Raw genomic sequence first — 9,091 nt, forward strand, 5'->3', positions numbered from 1 at the left:
CAGCCCCATAGCTCCCATGGAGTCGCTGACTCAGCTCCTTTCACATGCTAGAGAGAGGAGCAGAACCAGGGCTATGGCTGATCTATGGGGCGCCAGGTGAGTAGCAGAGGCTTCAAGTGCTGAGAGTTTGCCTGACCCCTCAGGGACACAGTGTGAGGGGGTGTCCCCGGGATCTCTATGAAAGGAGCAGAACAGGATTTACTTGGGGTGGGGAGAGAATTGAGAGTGTCTCCGGGGGTTGTACAGAGGTATTGCCCAGGTGAGAGACTGGCTAAAACACAGGCCTCGCTGTGAGCAGGATTTGAACCTGAACAGGGGAACCCTATTGGATTTCGACTCCCATGCCTTAACCACTCGGCCATCACAGCTGTGAGCACAAAACTGTCCGAATGCCAGAGAAACTGGAAAAGAATCACAATGCCCAGGCGTGAAGTCATCTGAACTACAGAATTCCCACCGCAAACCTGGCCCCCAAAGCACAGGGAGGATTGGGGGTTTGTTCTCTTTGCTTAGCCATGTGCAGTCGCACAGAGAGCGCATTTAACAGTCTCCCCTCCCACAGAGCGGGAAGGGGAAATGATTCTCAACTTGAAGCCTGATGTAGGGTGACCAGACGTCCCGATTTTATCGGGACTGTCCCGATATTTGCTTGTTTGTCCCACGTCCTGACCGATGTTTGGTCGGGACACTGGACAAACAAACAATTTTGCCCTCTGCTCCGGCACACAGGCAGATCCTGGAGGGACACTCGCCCCCCGCCCCCGCCCCCTCTTTCCACCATTGGATCCCTCCCCAAATCCCCGCCCTGGCCCTGCCCCCAGCCCCACCCCCTCACTGCCCCATTGGATCCCTCCCCAAATCCTCGCCCTGGCCCTGCCTCTTCCCCAAGCACGAGGCATCCTCCTCTCTCCCAGGTCTGCACACGGGCCATGGCCATTGCCGAGAGCGCAGCATGGAGGGTGCTCCAGCCCTGGAGCCTGCGGGGCAGTGCAGTGGGGCTGGGGGCAGTGCGGAGCGGGCAGGACCCATGTGGGCGGGGGGCGGAGACACACGTGGGGCAGACACGCTCCTGCCGGGAGGGCCCGGGCCCGGCTGCCTGGTTCTCCCCTTGCCCGGGAGCTGCAGGAGGGACCTGGGACGCGGCTCGGCTGCAGAGCTCAGAGCCCAGGCTGGGCCCAGGAGCGAGGGGACGGGGGAGATGGGGGTGTATCGGGGGTCAGAGCCGAGAGTTGGGTGGAGACGGGGCTGTGCCACTGCCGCCTGGCGGTGGGGGGGGAGCCTCCGGATTTTTTTTTTGCTCCGCCCCCCGCATCCCGATATTTCATCTTTGACCTCTGGTCACCCCAGCCTGGTGTGAATGAGGATGTCTGGACCAAGGGGGCAGGGACTGGCCTTTGCGAGAGAAACCACTGTCAAGTTTGAGCCAATTAGGACAAGGCAGCAAAGAAGAACAACCTCAGGTCTCAGTAACTGCTGCAGGTAGCAAAGTCCTACAGGGAGCAGTTTCTGGCACTACACCTGTGCAGCTCTGCTCCCCGGCTCTTCTCGGGCTCCTGCTCTCTCCTTAGCTCTGCCCCACTCTGTCCCAGGCAGTTCCAGCTCCCACGGAGGATGGGACCCCCTGGCCTGGTGACTCCCTCATTACACTGCCTGGCCTGTCAGTGCGGCTAACTTGGAGCTTTGGCCTCTCCCCATTGCCCCTGGGGACTGTCAGTCTCAGGGTCCTGATTTCCCATTGGCCCTTCCCCCTTCTATTGGGACTGGGAACTAGCCAACCAACACCCCCCCCCACACACACACACTAAGTTTTAGTAAAGGGCCAAGAGCCCCCTTACACAAGCCGGCCCCGTGAGGGTCACCGATGTGCAGAGATGGCAGCGTGAGCTGGTCCCATGGTGTAATGGGCAGCACTCAGGACTCTGAATCCTGCAATCTGAGTTCAAATCTTAGTAGGACCTTGTGGTAAAAGTCAGGAGCTCCCAGTGCTCAACTTCCCTGTCTCCAGCTGTGCAAGAGCCAATCTCCCCCCTCCTGCTGGGTGACTCACACCTCCTAGAGCCAGGGCTTTGGCTGGGGTGGCCACAATGGGTTGGGGCTCTAGAACTTGATGGTTGGGATTCTTGCTGCTTCACCTGTTGCCCACAAGTTTGGCCCTGGTGCTTCCTGCCACACTTTTCCTGGGGCCCACATGGCGCTTGAAGAAAGGAGGGCCAGGGCCGGGATTGATAGTCAGGTCTTGGTAGGAGGGAGGAAGATTCCCAGGCTGGAGCCCCACACACCTTCCCTCCTCCTCTGGGCACCTAGAGCAGAGGCGGCCCAGCTCTGTCTGCTGGACACCTCGGCAGAGTAGGTGAGTTCATGTAAATACAGTCTGGTCCCAAAGCCTCCCCCAACCCTGGCTCATCACTAGCTGTCAGGGGAGAGTCATTCACACCTTGCTTCCAAATCATCATTTGAAATTCTGAGGCTGGCCAACATTGCCGAAGCCAATGCACCGACATTGTCAGAAAAAACAACAGCTGGGTGAGGAACCCGGCTTTGTCCAGACTTTTCAAACCTATTTTACTTTCTCAGGTACAAGTATTTTTCATATGTTGGATCTGCTTTTAAAGTGTGTGTTAATGTTTCAATTTCCATTCAGATTTGCAAACAGTGACAACATTGGCAGCGCTGCATGTAACTACCTGACAACTGACCGGGGGGGGAGGGGAAATTCGGGGGAGGGGTGCACAGCCCCCTGGCTGGGGGGCGTATAGGGAATGCCCAGTTTCACTGAACTATCTCCTACGGCAGCACCTCAGTAGGTTACATCAGAGAGGAGCTGCAGTGTCTAGGCAGTGGGATGCCTGTGCCTTTAAGAGCCCAGCCCTGGGAAGCCCATGCTGAGAGGTGCTGCCTGTGGGAGGGGAAATAGAAAAGCCCCTCTGCTCCCCCCACCCTGTTTTTGCAAACACTGGACTCTCAGCCCCCCCCCCCCCGGGGTAACTGTTACCCCTCTGCCCCTGCCTGTGCCGGGGTTTAACCCTCTGGCAGCGCCTCCCCCTGGGCTGAACTCCGGCTCCTTCCCCACTCCCTGACTTTGCCCTTCAGCCCCTGTCAGGGAATGGGAAGATCTCCCCTCACAGCAGGTGCATCTGTCTCCCCCGCAATTCCTCCCCAGCCCTATCCCGGCCCAGCTACCAGGGTTAAATTTGGCCTGGATTCCCCAGCTGCTGGGGGAGGGGTGTGGGGCTGGGGAGCATGAGCCTCTACTCCCCCTTCCCCCGACACAGCTGCATGGGAACTGACCAAAGGAGCCTGCAGCACTGCTGTCTAGAGGAAACTGAGGCACCAGCCAGTGACAGACACATCATGACTCTCCTTAGCCTCATCCTCTTTTCCATATACAACCCAGGGTGGGGGGCTAAACTCAGGGCAGTTGCATAGTTAACCTGTGGAACTCCTTGCCAGAGGATGTTGTGAAGGCCAAGACTATAACAGGGTTCAAAAGAGAACTAGATAAATGAACAGAGGACAGGTCCATCAAGGGCTATTAGCCAGGGGGGGGCCGGGATGGAGCCTGTAGCCTCTGTTTGCCAGAAGCTGGGAGTGGGCGGGAGGGGGTGGATCACTGGATGATTCCCTGCTCTGTTCATTCCCTCTGGGGCCCCCATCACCTGGCCCCACCCTTCACAGGGACCATGCCTCCCATGCCTCTGCTCCTTCTCAGTTAAAGGCCAGGGGTTAAAGCAATACAACCTTTATTAAAATAAAATAGTAAACAGGGTTTACTTTAAATAATCTAAATCTGTCCAAATGTTAGTATTAAATCCAAAGTTCTTAAAGATCCCATCAATAACCAAAGCCAAAATAAAAAATTGAAACCAAAAACAATGCTTAATTTAAAACCCAAACACCAAGAAAAACTTTGTTTTTAAAAATAAAAACTAACAAATACCATAAATTAATAATTTCATCAAAAAGGTGTGCTACAGCAGGATGATAAAATAACATAAATAAGCCTGACCACTAAAACCTCCTATAAAGGAATCGAATCCTTGAATACTGGCCAAATCTGTATAAAATATGCAGAACAATGTCAAAACTGGTGTTGCAGGTCAGCCATTCGAATCCAGCAAATGTCAATTAAAAGCTCCATTCCAACTTAGAAAAAACAAACCAACCCAATAAACCAAAATAGTCACAGCCTGAAACAAACCTACACAGAAGCAAAATTAAACTTGTGCCAACATTGGAACAAATGATGTAAATTTCTAATTCTAACTTCTTCTTTCTCCCAGGAGGAAAGTGTTTTGCACCCCAGTAACCAGGCTGTCACTGCAGCTTTCCATTCACTAAATAAGATTTTTACCAAATATAAATTGCCCTCAGATTTCTCTATGAAAAAGTGAAATTGTATCTTTGCACTAATATCCCAAGTGTGCAAGTCCATCTCCTCAGAGCAGCCCCACACCCTGAGACCAGGGGAGAATCCCAACTGGTTTGTGCATTTGTAACCCTGGGGCGTGAAGCTGATGAGAGAAAGGGAAGTGAGCCATCTTGGAGCATTCCGATACCACCTGCTGGGAGCAGAGGGAATTGACTGAGCAACGTTCTGGCTAATTTTCACCTTGTTCTCTGCCAGCAGGTTCAAGGGCGACTTGACCATGGCAGCACCCTATGTACATTTTGGGGCCATTGGGGTGAAATGTGAGTACTTTTGGGGTTGGGACCCACATGAGAAGGGATGTGACAAACTGGAGAGAGTCCAGCGGTGGGCAATAAAAATGATTAGGGGGTTGGGGCACATGACTTACGAGGACCTACAAGCCATATCCTGTATCTTAAGCTAAGGCAAAGTGAGCCTCTCTATAGTGTGACCTTTTACTCAGAAAGGAAAATTGACCTTTATCTTGTTTCTTAAATAGAGAAGTACCCACGCCTGTCTAAGACCTTTACCTAGACCAATCGACAATGGAGAATGTCATAAGGGGTTTTTCAGTGTTTATCCACAGAATTAACAGGTACACCACAAGGGAACGTATGTGCATGTCATCAACAAGCACAAACATACTAGCCTATGAAGTAAGCATACCCTAATGTTTTGTGGGTAAGGAATGAAAATGGGCATAGGAGGAAGGATTTCCGGCGCTAGTGCCCTATAAAAGAGGTAACCCACCTCGCTAGAGCACGTCGCTCTATCATTCTGACTAACTTCCTTCACTCTCTCTATCTACTATCAGTAGGCTGTACTTGTTCTTAAACTTTAAGTTTCAAAGTAACTCTGCTAAGCTCGGTTTCCCTAAGTTTTTATTCTTTGTTTATTAGGATTTGATTTTAAGTTTAACTTATTCAAGTAAACCCAAAGTAACATTAGCTTTTTCCAAGCACTGCATCTTTCACTCAAGAATTGAGAAACCTGAACTGCAAGGCTGGTCCTGTGTCTATTACCACCAGGTTATCAAGGAAGGGTGTGAGTATATTAACCAAACCTTTGTTGCATATAATGCCATATGTATCTTTTGAATAGCAGTAATGCAACTGTAACTTTATAACTCAATTACATTAAATAAAATGTAAGCTAATAAATTAAATTTTCATCATATTTTCCAAATTAATATTATTAGTATACCCTAAATCAGGCTACATGGGACAGAAAGTTGGAGTGCAGGGGGATGAGAGCACTGGCTAGGTGGTGCAGGCTTTGGGGTGGGGTTGGAATGAGAGGTTCAGGGTGCAGTAGAGGGCTCAACGTTAGGGCAGAGAATTGGGCTGTGAGGGCTCTGGAACAAGGCCAGGAAAAAGAGACTTGAGGCATGCAGGGCCGTCCTTAGGATTTATGGTGCCCTAGGCGAGATTATTAAACTGGTGTCCCTGTGCCTGATCTGCTCTTAGCAACACAAATATAAGCATACAGTATTGGAAAAATGGCCACATTCACGTTATTAAAACCAGTTTAACTTAATGAAGCATGCTGTAATGCTGATGCACTAGCACTAAAGAAGTAGCACTATAGAAAAAATTCTGATTTGACAGAATGATGCAAATAATATAATTTTTTTAATTTGTCTAATTTTTATTGGAAATTTATATGAAGAGGTATTGAACCAAAATTTGTTTTTAATTAAAAGCAATCTTTCTGGCTTTTTTGGCTGCAAAATCAGTTTAATAAGCTGGGTTTCCAAACAGTGGGAAAATATAACCCTAGTTTTACTGCTAGGTAAAGCACAAAGTGACCAAAATGAAGTCAGCACAGCATCATCTCATCTACATTAAGGTAGCACAGAAATGTTACAGAAGTCCTATTGTGCCTTATTTTGTTTGGAAAGACATTAGCAATAGCAGCACATTCACATGATAAAATAAATGATAAATCACTGCCTCTAAAGTTCCATCAAAAACTGACATTTTCACAGCTGTAGCATGATCTGCTGTACAGATTCTTCAAAAGGAAGTGTCCCTGGCCTTTTTAACTCATAATGAATTTACTTTATGAAAGTTGGAGAAAACATTGTGAAAACGTAAAACATTGGCTGCCCAACTTCTGGGCTGGCAAAAGCTATATAGACTCACAGGAAAAAAAAAAGCAGGAGAATCTTAGTACAACATATGGTCAGTCTATACCAGGGGTCGGCAACCTTTCAGAAGTGGTGTGCCAAGTTCACTGTAACTTAAGTTTTCTCGTGCCAGTAATACATTTTAACGTTTGTAGAAGGTCTCTCTCTATGTGTATATTATATAAATAAACTATTGTTATTATCTGAGGTCCTGGCCACTGGTCCTGCTCAGGCCACTGCCAGCTGAGTAAATGGAACCCCAGACCGGCAGCGGCTGAGCGGGACTGGTGGCTGGAACCCTAGACAAGGATCCCAGGCCCTGCTCAGCCCGCTGCTGGTCTGGGGTTCTGACCACCAACTCCTGCCAGCCAGGATCCCAGCCGCCAACCCCCCTCAGCCCACTACCAGCCTGGAATTCTGCTCACCCAGGCTGGCAGGAGGCAGAGTCGGGCCGGCGGCTGGGCTCCTGACTGGCAAGGGGCCGGCAGCCGGAACCCTGGAGTAGCAGTAGGCTGAGTGCTGCCGGCACCCCAGACTGGCAGCAGACTGAGCCACTCAACCCCCCCACCGGCCCTGCTCAGCCCGCCACCAGCCCACTCAGCCCGCTGCCGGCTGAGTGAATGGAACCCCAGGCTGACAGCAGGTTGAGTGGTTCAGCCGGCCTGCTCAGCCCGCTGCCAGCCTGGGGTTCCTTGGGGGTCCCCAGGCCAGCAGCAGGTGCTGAGTGGGGCCGACGGCCGGTATCCCAGCTGGCAATAGGGCAGCAGCCGGAACCCCAGAGCAGTGATGGGCTGAGCCGCTCAGCCTGCTGCTGCGTACCACCAAAAATGAGCTCACCTGCCACCTTTGGCACATGTGCCATAGGTTGCCGACCCCTGCTCTATACACCAGTAAGGAGATGAGCATATTACAGTTGTTGGAGGGCTCTTATCAGGAGTAACAGGCTATAGGAAAGTCAGTCAACATTTTTTGTTTCTCTGATGAAAACTGGCCCACTCCCTGCCCCAAACCAAACCTGTCACTAATAATTGTCAACAACTTAATTTTCTGTTTTTGGCTAAGATATTGATTTTTTTTTAAAAAAAATATTGAAATTGGATTCAGGATTGTTAGCAAGAATTTTTGGCAAACAAAGTTGTTAAATGACAATCTAAATGGCAACACAGTACTGCTTTCATGCTTGGCTCACCCCCCAGCCTGCTTGTCCAACAGCTGCAGTAGACCCCAAAATCCACCTCTTGGGGTGCAGAATAGCAACAGCAGCAGCAAACCCTCAGGTCCAATCACACGCCAATGGGCACCACCACCAGCCTTACAGACCATGGTGAAGTTAGCCCAGCATCTGATCTCAGGGACAGGTCACCCATGGAGCCACAGCAGCTCATCCTGCCCTGTGCAGCTCCCCCCGGATGAGATGGATCGCTGGCAGCTGCAAGCCCGGGGGAGAGGCGCTCCCCAGCTAGGGTGACCAGATCCAGATGCCCTGATTTTATAGGGCCAGTCCCGATATTTGGGGCTTTGTCTTATATAGGCACCAATTACCCCCACCTAGAGTGACCAGACAGCAAGTGTGAAAAATCAGGACAGGGGGTGGGGGTGGGGGGTAAAAGGAGCCAATATAAGAAAAAAGACCCCAAAATTGGGCCTGGTCCTATAAAATAGGGATATCTGCTCACCCTACCCCAACCCCCTGTCCTGATTTTTCACACATCTGGCTAACCCCATCCCAGCCCCGTGTGACATTCCAATCCTGGCTCACTGCCCAGGAAGTGAGTTACTTTCACTGTCATTCCTCAGCAGGCAGCCAGCCTCCTCCCCCCACCTACCCCCCAGCACCTCACCCAACCCAGCCCTGACGGAGGGGAGGGAGGAGAGAGAGAGGGATCCTCCTGAGGAGGATGGAGAAAGGAGGGGGTGCTCCATGGGGCAGGGGGGAGAAGAATGGATGTTATGGGGGACAACAAAGGATACTGGTTCCAGAGCTGCAGAGCCTGCCTCACCTCACCTCAGCCGGGGGGAAAGAGTCACAGTCACAGGTGAGCTCCTTCCCCAACCCCTACCCCCGCCCCTTCCCAGAGACCCCAGCAGCCAATCCCCTCCCTCAGACTGTGCTGCATTCGGCTCTCTCTAGGACCCAGCAGCCCTGCTCTTACATGCTCCACTGCTTCCCATCTGTCCGGGCTCCCAGCAGAACGGTGCCCCCAGACCTAGTGGTGTCCTAGGCAGCTGCCTATAGCTAATGACGGCCCTGGAGACATGAGAGAGAGATCAGGCTAGAGCAGAAAGTGGTTGGGGGGGGGGTGAAGGGTTTGAAATGCAAGGAGAAGAAAAATCTTTCTCCTGCTCCCTCTCATCAGAGCATCTAAAAACCAGATGAGAGATACTTCTCCCCCACTGCAACATCAACTCTGGTGGGCTTGGGCTGAGGGAAAATCTTCTCTCCCCAGCAGCTCCAGCACGCCTGGGTTGGATCATGGACATCTCCCCACACAGATCTGGTGTGCCTGGCCTGGGACAGGGGAGGGGCTCCTCTCCTCTCCATTGGGGACATGGTG

General features: G+C 51.3%; 1 non-coding gene across 1 annotated transcript; it reads right to left on the reverse strand.

Annotated features, from left to right (window-relative positions):
* Nucleotides 1-286: 286 nt before the first annotated feature.
* Nucleotides 287-368, reverse strand: TRNAS-CGA. The gene has a single exon. It is a non-coding gene; the product is annotated as a tRNA-Ser (tRNA).
* Nucleotides 369-9,091: the final 8,723 nt, after the last annotated feature.

This window comes from Mauremys mutica, unplaced genomic scaffold, assembly GCF_020497125.1.
Source record: "Mauremys mutica isolate MM-2020 ecotype Southern unplaced genomic scaffold, ASM2049712v1 Super-Scaffold_100089, whole genome shotgun sequence".
NCBI lineage: Eukaryota > Metazoa > Chordata > Testudines > Geoemydidae > Mauremys > Mauremys mutica.